The sequence below is a fragment of the Mandrillus leucophaeus genome, unplaced genomic scaffold (genome assembly GCF_000951045.1).
Source record: "Mandrillus leucophaeus isolate KB7577 unplaced genomic scaffold, Mleu.le_1.0 Scaffold15, whole genome shotgun sequence".
Taxonomy (NCBI): Eukaryota; Metazoa; Chordata; class Mammalia; order Primates; family Cercopithecidae; genus Mandrillus; species Mandrillus leucophaeus.
The window spans coordinates 202,047-215,679 of record NW_012101476.1 but is presented as its reverse complement, the minus strand read 5'-3'; the positions used below and the strand labels follow the sequence as shown (position 1 = coordinate 215,679).

At 35.7% G+C, this 13,633-nt stretch overlaps 1 pseudogene; it reads right to left on the bottom strand.

Moving 5' to 3' along the window:
* Positions 1–271: 271 nt before the first annotated feature.
* Positions 272–13,633, bottom strand: part of LOC105535740 — a 32,909-nt pseudogene continuing 19,547 nt past the window's right edge.

Sequence of the window (13,633 nt, the reverse complement as noted above, 5' to 3'; positions counted from 1 at the left end):
GCCAGGTGAAAGTGGACTTTATCTTTAGGTAGGTTTTTCAGTTTAGAAAGGTTTCCTTTGCTTATCCCTTGAGGACTTCTGTGTTGCTGCTTCTCCTCCGTCTTGCTAGTTAACAGAACAGGGGCAGAAGTGACACCAGTGCTCTTGGCCTTGCCTGCTTTGGGAAGCACTACCGGGCCCCACTGTTTAGAATGTTAGATGGAAATGTACACAAGGCACTGGCACACGCCTGCCAGAGTGACCCAGTGCTTCTCTCCCATGGGACTCAGGGTCAGCATGGGAAGGCTGCTGGCAGGGACAGGAGCCCCACCCACAAGGTGGACCGAGCCTCACTTCCACACAAAACCAGAATCCCATCCACCCCAGAGCACTCGCTCTCCTCCCCTTCCTTCCGCTCAATACGGTCTGACATGCCTTTGACCAGAACTGCAAAATTTCAAACATAAACCCAGATCTGTTGGGAAATCCTAATTAAAAACGTTCCATTCCCAGGTGGCACAATCACATCCTGCCTAAAACTTCTGGCCCACATCCCACCACCCAGATGTTGAAAAGAAACCTTCCTCTGCGTAACACCAAAACTTGCACTTCAAGGTTTCTTTAGGGGACAAAGAAAAAAAAAAAGTACACACATGCAGAGTGCAGCCTACATGTTCATTAAGGAAAAAGAGCGTGGCTTATTCATCTTTTGATCTTTGTTGGCATTATGATTATGATTATGATTAATTACTCTGACCTGACAGGAATTGAAGAAGAGAATATATGCTGGTGCTCTGAAATGATCTACCCAACTCTGTCATCTGTAACAACCAGTGATAACTCTCTTGTCTTGTAAAAAGGGTTTGTACATAACTTGTACATGGTTTCATTTTGTATTTTTCGCAGATTAAAAATTTATGTATTTGTGTTCTAAAATAAGGAGTGTTTCTTGTGTCTTTGTAGCAGTCACATGCCATGGGGGTGAGAGGTGGGCTGGGGGTGGTGAGGTCCCTGAGTTCTAATCAGTCTGCTTTTGTCACCTCCCTCCATGCTCCTCCATGAAGGCAAAGTTGTGGATTGATTGAAATCATGAGCTTCCCTTTGCAGCTTCAAGTGCAAATAGACCTCCCCACCTCCATGGTCTTCAAGGAGCCAGTCAGTGGGTGCTGCTTAAGACTGCAATAGGCATGGAGAGAAAGTGCTGCTGTCATTCAACGTAGTGCCTGAGAGCCCTTCATAGCCACACTGGGGCCAATGGGACAGGTGCTCCTGCAGAAGGCTCCAGCAAGCAGGGCACTAAAAAAATGCACATCTTTCAATAGGTCCCTGAAAAGCTAAAGCATTTCTGCCCTCAGCCACCCACTCTCAAGCTAGTTACCATTTCCTGCCATTTGCATAGACAAATGGTGTTCTTTCCCCTGCATTTAGCTTATCAAAACTCAGGACAATCTGCTAAAGGTTTGACTCATCCTACTCCACACTCATCCCCAACAGGGCAACAGATGAACATTTTAAAAGCAGAAAAAAAAAAAAAAAGAAAAGAAAAAGCCCTTAAAAACTAATCCTGCCATGTTGGGCCATGCTCTAAACCTTCTTCAGAACCTTCAGAGTTTGCACTCTTTTCAGGGACCTGGACTCCCAAGGGCAAAGCTGGTCCAGCCTACAGAAAGGGAAGGACCTGGAGAATGGGAAAAAGCCATCCAAGGTATATAGATGTGATGTGTAGAATGTGTTGGGATTTAATGCATTCTAGAGATCGTTTCATTTGCTCATTAGCCAAATATTTACTGAATAGCTATTATGTTAACAGTCCTCTGCTGGGAGCTGGGAAAACAACAGTGAGGAATTCTATGATTCCAGTTCTCCAGTCTTGGGGAGGGTTGGGATCAACAAATAAACAGGCGATAGCTATGTATTAAAAATCGATCTCTAGGGGAAAGCACAGTTTGCCATTGGGAACACATCAGAGGGGCACTTAGCTATTTGAAGAGGAGTATACCAATTGATAGATATTTAAAAAAATAAATCCCCCTTCTACCTAAGTCAATAGAAGCCCCAACTGGAACTTATTCCCAGTGGTCAGCAAATGCAGGTTTACCTGTCAGAATGTGCCAGTTCCTGATAGTCCTTTGCGCTCCAGTTTCTCAACTTGCCTTCTCCAATATTTGCTAACAAATCTGAATGTTGTTGGGGAATGTAATTGCAGAGCATATGGTCCCCATTAGTTAGGCAAACTCCACTGCCAAATTCAGCTCCAAGGAAGGAGTCTGCATAAAGGATGAAGTATTAGGAAAACATTGACAGTGACAGAGAAGGCAAATAAAAGAGATGAGACAGTGAGTTACAAAATAGCAGGCTCGGCAAACCCAGCACAATGAATGTGGAACATAATTTTCCATTTGTTGAGAAAACAATATATGTGAATTTGTACTAAAATCTCCCTGTAGCAAAAATCAAAGTAGACCATTCACCAGAATCAATGTTAACTGCTTTGCAATGTCAGATAAGATAGATTCTGCTTGGGAGAAAAACATGAGTGGAACAGAATAGACAGTCTGCTAAGGAAATAAAGCATGAGTGACATCAAAATGTAAATATAGACTTAACGCTATTTTAAATGTTACTGGACCAGCCTTTGAGAGGAGAAACAGAATCTTATGCTTAATAACCTCTCACATTCAGAGAGTATAAAAACATAGGCTAAATATAGTCAGACATGAGGTCCCCTAAGACCCAGGAAAGAAGATCGGACAAGATGAGAGCCTGGGGCTTCATCAGGCAGAAGGCAGATTCCCCAGACCAGTCAAGCTTCTGAAAATCAAAGAGAGACCAGGGCTGAACCTGAACCCAGATTCAGCCTGGCTGCTTGGCCTCCTCTCCCAAGCAGCTGATGCTATGGGTCCTTCACCCCAAAGCCTATCACATGCTCGCTGGTTTTTAGTCTATTGTAATTAACTCACCCTAATTCAACAATTTTTTTTTTTGAAAAAGCACTTTAATTAGGTGTTTCCAAAAATAATCAACTTCATTTTTTTGGAGTCAACAATGTCTTTCCTTCACTTCCATTTCTCTGGTTAACATACTGTTTAATTCAATTGCATACTACAATAACAAGTTCAGATGTTTAAACAAGCTCGAGACTGCTGGTCAGCTCACCTGGTGAAATCCAAAGGACACAGATGAAGTAAGGAGTTCTGTGCAAGGCACACAATTTCAGTACACCACGGAAAGCCGTTAACTTGTTCACAGGAGAAAGGAGACAGACACCAGCTAATCCAACTAGTGGATAACTGGTGCTTATTTAAGAGCGCTTCTGAGGGAAATGACTTTTAATATCTATATATGGGTGACTATTGAAGTGAATTTGTTCACCCATTCCATGGAGTGCCAGTAAAAAAGATGAGTTAGACTTAATTATTATATATTAGGGGTTGGTGAACTGTGTCTTGAAGGAAAATGCAGCCTGCCACTTGCTTGTTTCCTAAATAAAGTTTTATTGAAACACAGCTATGCCCATTCATTTACATATCATCTATAGCTGAGTTTCTGATACAACAGCAGAGTTCAGTATCTGGGATAAAGGATAAGGTTCATAAAGCCTAAATATTTACCATCTTACTTTTCACAAAAAAAAATTATGCTGATTCTTGGTCTATATTGCTTAGAGGGAGAAAATAAAATGTATAGTAGAATCCCATTTGTGTTAAACAATTAGGTTTATTTGTTCATCATTAAAACTGGGGAGGAAATAAGGTCAAGTCATAAGCAGTGATTATCAGAGTAGTAGGAAGCAAAGGGGAAAAATTAAGAGACAGGAAGGAGTTTTGCTTTTCACTTTATACATTTCCATTTTATTTAGGTTTATGTAGATCAAACATGCATAATTTTTACTATTGGAAAAATGTTAAAGATAATTCTTTTAGGAAAATTAATAAGTAAGTTTAACTAGCTAACAAAATAAATTTATAATAAATAAGAGCCTATGGTTACCCTGCGTTTAAGTGGCATTACCAGGATGTAGTTCTTTTGACTCCAAAGACCATCCCAGAGCTCTACATCTCGTAGCTGCCAGTTTCCAAGTGGCGTGTATAAAGCAGGAAAGTGTGAGACATAGTGACAGTTTATCCAGTACTCTGAGTTTGCTGCTTTGCCACAGTTGTTGAGCTCTGGACCTGCCAGGCTAGCAAGCAGGAGTCTCATCCCCCAACAAACTGTTCTTCCTGTAATTGCATCCCCAGCACCAATGCAGCAGCAGGAGAACTCTACCTGCCCACAGAAGGAGGCTGCAGGCCTGAGCTACCTAATTGTGAGGCTCTGCCTACATTCATCCTCAGCGCTCAACTCAATAGCACCGCACTGGGTCCTGACCTCATTCTATTTTGTGCAGTCCTTTTTACATCAAGGCATCTTCCCAAAAACTGATACGCACTCCAAGAATCTTTTATCTATTAATTAATTAAAATAAAATTAATTGAGCACAATAGATTATGCATACAATTAGCACACATTTTATAGATACAGAATAAACACTGAAAATAAGTCTCCCTCCCATTTCTGTCTTAGACATCCAGCTCCCCTCCCCAAGACAACCATGGTTAATAGTTTGTTCTTCATCCTTCCAGAAAGTCTTTGTATATACAATCATAATCCAAACATAGCATGCTATATACTTTATAACACTTTAAATACACTCTATATACCTTTTTAAAACAATATAATGTGTAGATTTTTTGGTCCATCCATCAATCTTCCTAAGGGCTGCATAGTATTCCATATAAAAATCATCTATTTAACCTTTCCCTTTTGATGATTATTAGGTTGTGTTTATTCTTTGGCTATTTCACCCACAAATGTAAGCATAGCAGTAGGTTAAATTCCCAGAAACGGAATTGCCTTGTCATTAAAAAAAAAAAAAGTTTTAAGTGCAGTTATAGTTGATTTGCCAAACTATCCCCCACAGAAGATGTTTTAAATCATGATTCTACCCTCTACCCCGGCATTCTGGCTTTCTGTACCCTCTTCTACATGGGTTATTATATTAACCAGGACGCTTTTCACTGTAAGTAATAGAATGTCCAACTAAAAATTAGTTCTGGAAATGGAAAGTCCACAGGTGTGTTAGTTATAGAGTTGGTTGATTCTGCAGCTCAACCTTGTTACCAAGAACCTAGGAGCTTTCCATTTTTATGTTCTATTGTCTTCTTTAGCACACTGACAATGGCTGCGCTCATTGCCAAAGGACAGCTATGACTACTGTAGTGGTCACATACAAACAAAACAAAGTTCTATAAATGAAGAAGAGGTTAGTTTTTCTCATGGGACTTTTTTATAAATTGAAGAAGAAACATTTTCTAGAGTCACCTAGTACACTTTCTTTTGGATCCCATTGACCAGAATGAGGTCCCATGACCACACTCAAAATAATAAAAGATTTGATATGAAAAGGCTATAATAATTACACGTTTGACTTAGACTTTGAGCCTCCCATGTTAGATTGGGAGTGAGACCACCTCTTCTACTGCTTAAGTGGGGAATCCAGCAAACAAAAAAGAAGGAGGAGTGGTCATAGAGCAGGCCACCAAATAGTGGCCAATCTGAGATTTGAAAGTAAATTTTCATTTCAACTACACTTCAATTTTTAAACTATGAGCAAAGTTAAACATCTTTTGACATTTTGTTGCCAATTTTTCCATTTATATTTCTCTAACTGAACTTCCTATGTGATTTACTTTAAAGTTACCTAGTTTTTTAATTTCTTAAATAAATTTCTTTTTAAAATTTCAAAACTAGCATATGCTCACCATAAACAATGAAAATATATTTATATTTAAAGTAATCTCCTCAAACCTCCTTTATATTTTCCACTCCTCCATTGTGAAACCAATGCAAATGTATAAAATAGGTGGGGAAATGTTTAATAATTTTTTGGCAAATAAAAAGCTCATATTACAAACAAGATTTTACAAATTGCCTTTCTTAATTAGAAATATATAAGTATATTCCCTCCAGATTAATAGATATAATTAACATCCTTTTAATTAATGTATCCTTTAATTAACTTATCTATTGAAAGTAGTAAAATAACAGAATTAAATTTTAAGAATAAAAAGCGATAGAAAATTAATATTCTAATTTATGTATAGATCTAAGTTAAAAGTCTACCCACTTTTTAGGACATTCAGGTGTTTCCTATTCTTTTCCACCCTCTGGAGTTCCTTTCTCTCTGATAGTCAGGGCCACTGCTTCCCTGAAGAGACACAAATGAGCAGGTAAGTGGAATCTAGGATGAGGCCAAGGCTAAAAGTTTTAAGGATTGTCATCTGTAGGTCAGAGTCTCCCTGCCCTGCCAAACTCAAATAACTCTTGAATGCATCAGAGGAAAAGCTGCTGTTAAAAGAGTGGTGCTAGGGGCATTAAAAATGAAATATAGAGGAAATTTCTGAAGTTTCGGAACTATCACACCTACACAAAGCAAACATAGGTATGTAGTTTACTAAATTATAGATGAACCATCAAAAGGGGCAACAAAAAATAGAAAAGATAGAAAATATGATGGCAAATCTGAGAAAAACATATAAGTAAATAAAAATGGGCTAACTTTATTTTTTTAAAGACCTATGGTAGAAAACTAAACCCAAAAATTATGCTGCATAAAAATGTTATCAAAAAATAAACTTTATTGCAGCACTACTCACAATAGCAAAGACATAGAATCAACCCAAATGCTCATCAATGATAGACTGAATAGATAAAATGTGGTACACATACACCATGGAATACTATGCAGCCATAAAAAGGAATGAGATCATGTCCTTCATGGGGACATGGTTGGAACTGGAAGCCATTATCCTCAGCAAACTTACTCAAGCACAGAAAACCAAACATCACATGTTCTCACTATAAGTGGGAGCTGAACAATGAGAACACATGGACATAGGGAGGGAAACAATATATACTGGGGCCTGTTGGGGGGTGTAGTGGGGAGAGAGAGAGCATTAGAAAAAATAGCTACTGCATGCTGGGCTTAATACATAGGTGATGGGTTAATAGGTGCAGTAAACGACCATGGCATGACATATGTAAGAAATCTGCACATGTACCTTGGAGCTTAGAATAAAAATTAAAAATTAAAAAAAGGAGCTTAGAACAGTTGAAAGTAAAAGCATATGCAAAGGTATTTGGATCAATTAGAATTTTTGGTTTAAGCAGGGAATAGCAGATTAATAATATCAGATAATGTTAACATAAAGACAAAAATTAGCGAACAAGAAAAAGCATGGTACTTTTTATGATAAAAGTGCAGTGTAATCACACAATCACAGATACCAGACTCAAATTATCATGGCATCTAATTCTATAAAGCAAAAATAGGAGGGAACTTCAAAATATTAGTGGAAAAACTGAATTAAAAAATTAAAATTAAAATCATAAATTTTATTTATCAACATGAACTCCATCAAGGTCAAGACACTTTATAAGTGATGATACCAGCTCTTAGTCCATCCCTAAAGAACTGAGGGTGTTGGGAATGTAACCATATTAATGCGGTCTATGTTACATTATTAACTGAAGGAAAATAGGTGCCCTTTACAGGCTTTTTAAGATTAGGAAACAAAAAGAAGTCAAAAGGAGCCAAATCAGGGCTGTAAGGTGATGCCTAATGATTTCCCATTGAAATCCTTACCAAATTTACCTTGTTTATGAGAGGAATAGGAGCATTGTCGTGCTGGAGAAGAACTCTCTGGTGAAGTTTTCCTCGATATTTTTCTGCTAAAACTTTGACTACCTTTCTCAGAATACTTTCATAATGAGAAGATGTTGTTGTTCTTTGGCCCTCCAGAAAGTCAACAAACAAAATGCCTTGAGCATCCCAAAAAACTGTTGCCATGAACTTTGCCTTTGACCAGTCCACTTTTGGTTTGACTGGACCACTTTCACCTCTTCGTAGCCGTTGCTTTGATTGTGCCTTGCTTCAGCATGATACTGGGAAAGCCATGCTTCATCTCCTTTTGCAACTCTTCAGAAAAATGCTTCAGGATCTTGATCCTGCTTGTTTAAAATTTCCATTGAAAGCTCTATTCTTGTTTGCAGCCAATCTGGGAGCAACAGTTTTGGCACCCATCAAATGGAAAGTTTGCTCAGCTTTAATTTTTCAGTCAAAATTGTGTAAGCTGAATCAATTGAGATGTGGTGTTGATTATTGTTTCTGCTGTTAATCGTTGGTCCTCTTCAATTATTGCACAAACGGTATTAATTTTTTCCATGCAAATTGATGTAGCTGGTCTGCCACTGTGGGCTTTACCTGCAACATCATCTCATCCCTTCTTAAAACAAGTTAACCATTTTTAAACTGCTGATTTCCATGGGGCATTCTCCCCGTAAACTTTTTGTAAAGCTTCAATCATTTCACCTTTCCTCCACCCAAGCTTCACCACAAATTTGCTGTTTGTTCTTACTTCAATTTTAGCAGAATTCATGTTGCTCTGACAAGGGCTCTTTTCAAATTGATGTCTTACCCTTCTTAGTGCCTCAAACTAGATCTGTTCAGACATGTTATAAGAAGTTAGTACTAATTTATTTTTGTGCCAAAAATGTTTTGAAATCCATGCATAGTTTTTTCATAGTATGCATTTTCATAAACTTTTTCAAGACTGCTCGTATATAAAATGTGGGGAGGAATACTTAGAAGCAATTAATAGTAGGAGATGTTTGCTAATCTCTCTTATTCCATGAAAGATTGAGTGAATAAAAATAAGCAAGACTATGAAAGATTCAACATTGTTAATAAGATATATTCTCTATGTAAGTTTTATAATTAAGTATGTATATATGTTATGTGGACATATGTGTGTGTCTGTATATATGTGTGTATTTATATATACATGTATAATTATATAATGAAAACAGAATATATTCCCTTTTCATGAAGCCTTCTTAAAACTCTACCACCTACTATTCTGCAAAATAACAACATATCCTAAAAATAGAAATTGTACACATTATTTACTGCAAGAAAATTGATAACCAACAATAAAATCAGAAAGAAAAATAAGCTTACCAGCTGCAAATTAGCTATTTTAAAGCAAAAATCAAAGCCAAAATTGGAGATTATGCAGAAAATGACAATAATAAAATACTTTATATTACAATCTAAGAATGCTGCTAAAACACATCAAAAAGGAAAATTCATGTCTTTAAATACATATATTTAAGCAAGAAATAATAAAATAAGTTCAGCATACAACACAAGAAATCAGAAAGAAAGTGAATGAAATCAACTTTAGACAAGAAAATAAACTGAAAAATATTAAAGCAGGCATTAGTGAACCAGACAACAAAAAGTTATAGAGCTAATGCATATACAAGAGCAATTCTATGAGAACAAAAAACAATGATATAATAAAGGAGAAAGTACAAATTCACAAAAATATAAATGGTAAATAACTATAAAAACAAATAATGTGAATCTCGAGTGTGTTTAACTCTGTAAAAGTAAATTTGAAAATTTGGATGAAATGAAAATCTTAGGAAAATATAAACTGGTACTTAGAAAAGAGATAAGCAGAAATTAACCTATTGCCCTGGGGAAAATAGAGGCCATTGTTGAAGCATATGCTCCCGTAATAAAAAATGTGTTAGGCCTAGTAATTTGTGGGTGAGTTCCACCCAAAATTTAAAAACAGGTATTTTCAATGCTATTCCAGAGCATATAAAAATAATGCTTTCAATTCTTTTATGAAATGTTCAAAACATTGTTTACAAAATCTGACAATTACAGCAAAAAAAATTAGAGACCAATTTCACTTACAAATATTAATTCAAATATAGTAAATATGAAAATAAAGCTTGCAACATATGTATAAAATACATGTTTCAATATTAGGAATTATTACAGTGTAATTCTCCATACTAATAGGTCTGAGGTGAAAAGAATATTGTAATTTCTATATATGGTGAAAGAGATTTGATAAAAATCTAACACCTTGATCAAAAATCATAATAAAGTAGGTAATTTTCTTAACAGTATAAACAATATGTATTTTAAAAATCAGCATTAGATATAATGAAGCAACTACAGAAGTCTTCCCATTCCAATAATGATTCCAGAAAGAAAGTTTAAGAAACTCAGCTTTGCTTATTACATCTAGCTTATTCTATTAGATAATTTAAAAAGTGAGATGCCTTTAAAAATTAGAATGGAAACAAACTTTTATTACTTGTAGATTATGATTATATCTATGAAAAATCTAAGAAAATCAACTGGAAATCACTAACAAATTATAAAAGAATCAAATAAGTTGGGTAAAAAAAGACTAAACTACAAAAGAGAATAGTCTTCCTAAGTACAATTATGAAATATAAAAATATAAAACTATTAAGAGGTAAAAAAAGTATAAAACAATTAAAAATAAAATATTAATTAGCTTAAAATAAATATTCAATGAAAAAATACTCAATATTATTAGTCATCATGGAAATGTAAATTAAAACTACAATGAGAAACCACTTCATGTACACTACGATGACTATTACAAAAGACTGATGATACCAAGGGCCGTGAGGATGTGGAGCAACTAAACCTTCCGTACATTGCTGGTGGTAAGGCCACTTTGGAAAACAGTTTAGTAGTGCCTAGTAAAATTACAGACGTACTTTTTAATAAAAAGAGACAATTCCACTCATAGTAAAAAACCAGATATTCACAGCAGCTTTATTCACAATAACCCTAAACTGGAAACAATTCAAAGCTTATTGACAGGTGAATGTATAAACAAATTATAATGTGTTTATGCTATGAACTACTATACAGCAAAGAAAAGAAATGAACTACTGATGCATATAAGAATATGGATAAATTTCAAAAAATATTATATTGACCAAATAAGCACAACGAAAAAGATACATACTGTATGATTTCATTTATATAAAACTCTAGAAAAACCTCTATAGTGATAGAAAGCAGACATGTGGTTGCTTGGGGAAAGGCAAGAAAGGAGAAGATTGATTAGGATATGATACGATTGAAATTTGGGGGTCATAGAAATTTTCTATATCTTTATTGTGGTGGTTGTTATATGGCTGTATAAATGTGTCATAATTAATGAAATGCACAGTTAAAATCAGCGCATTTCATTGCGTGTAAACTATACCTCAATATAGTTGACTGAAAAAAAAGACAAATTATAAAATGACAATAATCAAAATTGTGTAGTACTGATGTTGACTTGACAGATTAGAGAGACAGAATAGACAGACAAGAAATTCTTCCCAAATATCTAATCATTTAGCATATGAGAAAGATGGTATTACTTACTAGTGAAGGAAAGGTGGGTAATTCAAATAATACCAAGATAGAGTAGTCATGTATGAAAGATAAAGCTTTATGACTATTATGGGTTGAATTCTGTCACCCAAAAGGATATGTTGAGGTTTTAACTCACAGTACCTCAGAATGTGGCCTTATTTGGGAATAGCGTCACTGCAAATGTAATTAGTAAAGATAAGGTCACACTTTACTCAGTGGGCCCATAATCCAATATGACTGGTATCCTGAGAAGACACAGGCATAGACTGAAGTTGGCTATGTGATGATAGAGGCAGAGATTGGAGCGATGCATTTATAAGCATAAGAACACCAAGGACTGCTGGCCACCACCAGAAGCCGGGAAGAGGCAAGAAGGATTCATCCTAGGGTCTCAGAGACAGCATGGCCCTGCTGATAACTAGATTTAGAACTTCTCACCTTCAGAACTGTGAGAGAATACATCTATGTTGTTTTAAGTCCTTCAGACCAGTTGTAGTACTTTGTTATGGCCCTAGGAAATTAATATAAGGCCTATATAACTCCTTTTGCAAAAAATAAGTAATTGAAAAGATTAGAAAGAAAACACGCTAGACATGAAAAGTAAATCTCAGATTGTGAAAGGTATTATGATAACGACGAAATATTCAAGAGCCAAAAACTGGAACATTGTTGTAAACAACTAAATCATTTAAAAAGTATTCATACAAAAATAATAAAATATGTATAGCTCTTGATTTGATTTGTTAAGTTTTGAGAGAATTTTTCTATCTATTCCTAGAGAGAGAGCTTGTTATTTTTCAGTGTATGGAAAACTTTTTCATTCATTGTCAAATGTTGGCATCAAGATTATACTCGCCTGATACAATGAGCTAAAAAGTATTTCCACTTTTTCAATTCCCTGAGAGAGTTTATACAGAATTAGTGCTATTTTTCCCCAATAGTCTTTGGAAAAAAATCACTGATGAAGTTGTCTGTACTTGGAAATTACTTTGTGAGAAGTATTTTCATTACAGATTCAAAATACTTAATAGACGTAGAACTATTTAGATTTTCTTTCTCCTTTTCTGTTGGTTTTTGTGAATTGTGGTGGTTTAGGATTTGTCTATTTCATGTAAATTTTCAGAAGTTTTAGTATAATATTGTTTATAAAATCTTTTTATTATCTTTGTAATATTGGAAACATCTGTCCTTTTTTATGTTATTGGTAATTTATACCTTTCATTTTTCTGATGTAAATCTCCTTTTAATTTCCTTCAGGCAGAGTACATTTGTGATGAACTCTCAGGTTTTTTTTGCTTGTCTGGAATATCTTTGTTACCTCTCTTAAATGATAATTTAGTAAGAAAATATAATTCTAGTTTAGTTTAGGCAGTGTCAATATAGTAATCTTTCCTTTTGAGTTTTCTCTCTCCTTTCTGGCTACACACAAGTTACTATCTTGATCTTTGCTGTTTTGCAGCTTCATTTAATAGAAGTTGTCTATTTCATGTAAATTTTCAAAACTTTTAGAATAAAGTTGTTCATAACATCATCTATATTGGGAGAATCTGCAGATATGTCCTCTTTATTATTCTTGTTATTGGTAATTTGTGACTTTCTTTTTCCTTTTTTTAAATCAATCTTATTAGTCTATTAGTTTTTCAGAGAAGCAACTTTTAGAATGAAATAAGGAAAATGATTCTAGAAGTGTGAAATCCAGAATGAAGAGTGAGCAAATAAATTAGTGAACACGTGGGTAAATAAGAAAACAATGCCTGTAAAACGAAAAACAATAAATATGAGCCAAGAAAAAACAGTTTAACAACAGAAGAGGGGTGGATATAAAGTGATGGTCAGAGTTAAACATTCTACATTCTGTGAATTGCTCAGAAGATCAGCTCACTGCAACCTCTGCCTCCTGGGTTCAAGCACTGATCCTGTCTCAGTTTACCCAGTAGCTGGGATTACAGGCGCCTGCCACCATGCCAGGCTAGTTTTTGTATTCTTAGTAGAGATGGGGTTTCTCCATGTTGGCCAGGCTAGTCTTGAACTCCTGACCTCAGGGGATCCACCTGCCTCAGCCTCCCGAAGTGCTGGGATTACAGGCATGAGCCACCGTGCCTAGCCACTGTTTTTTAAAAATATCATTAAGTTTAGTGTGCAACGTTAAAATTTAAGAGTAACTATCGACTGGGGGCGGTGGCTCACGTCTGTAATCCCAGCACTTTGAGAGGCAGAGGTGGGAGGATCATGAGGTCAAGAGATCGAGACCATCCTGGCCAACATGGTGAAACCTCATCTCTACTAAAAATACAAAAATTAGCTGGGCGGGGTGGTGCACGCCTGTAGTCCCAGCTACTCGGGAGGCTG